The sequence below is a fragment of the Acyrthosiphon pisum genome, chromosome X (assembly GCF_005508785.2).
Source record: "Acyrthosiphon pisum isolate AL4f chromosome X, pea_aphid_22Mar2018_4r6ur, whole genome shotgun sequence".
Classification (NCBI taxonomy): Eukaryota; Metazoa; Arthropoda; class Insecta; order Hemiptera; family Aphididae; genus Acyrthosiphon; species Acyrthosiphon pisum.
This window is the reverse complement of record NC_042493.1, coordinates 28,677,261-28,679,598: the sequence shown is the minus strand read 5'-3', so window position 1 is coordinate 28,679,598 and position 2,338 is coordinate 28,677,261.

Below are 2,338 nucleotides of genomic sequence, written 5' to 3'. Positions count from 1 at the left end.
ACACTCTGCAACCCCATTCGGTTTGTGTGGGAGCCACGGTTAGTACGCATTTTTTTAAGCAGATAGATCGTCACAAAGAACCCGGGTGGTCACCCATCTGGGAGCCTGCTCGACCGCTGCACACATTACTATATTAGTGACTGCGTCCAATAACCGCGCTTCACCAGGTCATCATACAATGAACTCTAATACCAACCACGTTAAATTGTATATTATATGTTTATATATTTACTAGTTTAAATTCTTGCCAAATGTATTTTATGTAGCATTTGACATATCAACAAATTGTATACAATATTACAATTCTTAATATAGCCACAGTATTGAGTAGTAAAATATATAATGGTTAGTATATACAGATTAGTGTAAATTGAATCATTTGTTGGTCGTTGCCACATCGATAAAAACAAATATTTAAGTTACTTGATCGTCATATTTAAAAGGTGATTTTGAAAGGATTTAACATAAATACTTGTATATTTTAGAAAATTAAGGTTTCAGAAATATAGTAAAAATATATTGGACTAGGTACGTTATGTTATTTGGTATTAGCAAGACTTAAACTAAGTTAACCTAACTATTAATTAATCATAGAAATAATAAACTAGGTATAGGATCATATAATCAAATACAATTCTAATGTTTAGAAAACCATGTAAACATTTAAATTATTAATTATGTATATTCTTATAACGTATCTACTATACAGAGTGTGACAGTATAAATGAAAAAAAAGAAAATTAAATATGTCCATTTATGTTCAATTATTACCTAATAATCGTTAGGGATCAAAATATGTATATCGGTTACAAGGCATTTTTTTAATGCTCAAAATTTTAAAAAACCCAAAATATATAGATCGATAAAAAAATTGTTATAGGTATACAAATAGTATATATTATATTAAATTATAATAACTAAAAAATATAAAATGTATCAAAAAAAGGATAAAGGATTGCTGAATCAAAAAACTTAAAAATTTACCCATAGGTCTATAAGTCATTTCATATTAGAAGTTCAAAAGTAATGAACATATAAAAATTAAAGGCACACATTTTTTTATAAGCATTTTAAATTTAAATTTTGACAAAATCCATCATAATCGCGAACATCATCAAATTATTTTGTATTTAAAAATGTATAATACAATGTTCAATTTTTATAGTTAAGAACATAAGTTTAAAACAAGGTTAAAATATTTATAAATATAAGTTATACCTATAAAACTATTGAAAATAATAGGTAATAACTTGGCAACAAAAAACAGCGGTAAAACAGAAATATTTACACAACACCAGTTTTGAATTAAATTTATTTTGATGTTTTTGTTGTGATTAAAAATGATTAGGTAATCTTTACGAGTTAAAATCTTAATAAAATACTTAAAGTATCTACATTTTATATAGATCTGATATTATAATGTCTAAAATATTTTACATTTTGGAGAGTCTGCATAGTACCTACCTACCTAATAAGTTATGATTATAGCAAAATTACATTAAAAATACAATATCTAGGACGTCATCAAATATGTATGTGATTTTTATTTATTAGATTTACCGAATTCGTTACCAAATGTATTCATTTATTTTTCCATTATTTAGTTATGTTGTGTTACTTTTGTATATATTATGATTTTTTTTTCCTTTTTTTTTTATTATGTTTGTGTTTTTATAAAAAAAAATTATATTATATTAGCACTATTATTATTGGCGTATTATAAAACCGAACTTGACAAGAATAATAATATGATTTTTAATATTTGCTACGATAACCATAGGTGGTCTTAGGATTTGAAATTTGAAAGGAATTTAGTCTCTTATATATTTTAAAAATAATTTAACGAGCCCATGGTTGATGGACCTTTCACTGATAAATTATTTATCTAAAAACTATTTTTGAATAAATCTGGCTTATCAAATCTATCCTAAGTGCACCTATAATTGTATAATTAATTTTAATTAATGCAATCTAAACTACGACCTGCAGCCACATCTTAATCGGTTGACTGAATATCACTTCACGCGTGAAACTTAACACGGTAAGTACCTACTGTGTTGGCAGCTATTTTAAGTCAAGGAAAAATAATTCAATTAATTTTAAACATTACTTTAATTTAAACACTAAAAAAGTTAAATTCTTATTGGAAACAATTTACTGTCGAAATATTACAATATAAATAAACTAATTCTATTCGATTAAACAGTGTATAGGCACAATCGTCGTCAACAATAAACAATACTAGCCAACACAGTATAATATCAATGTTATATGCGACATAGTGTTTACTGTTTATACGTCATAATAATAATGGTGGACGGAGTGGCCGAGCGGATTA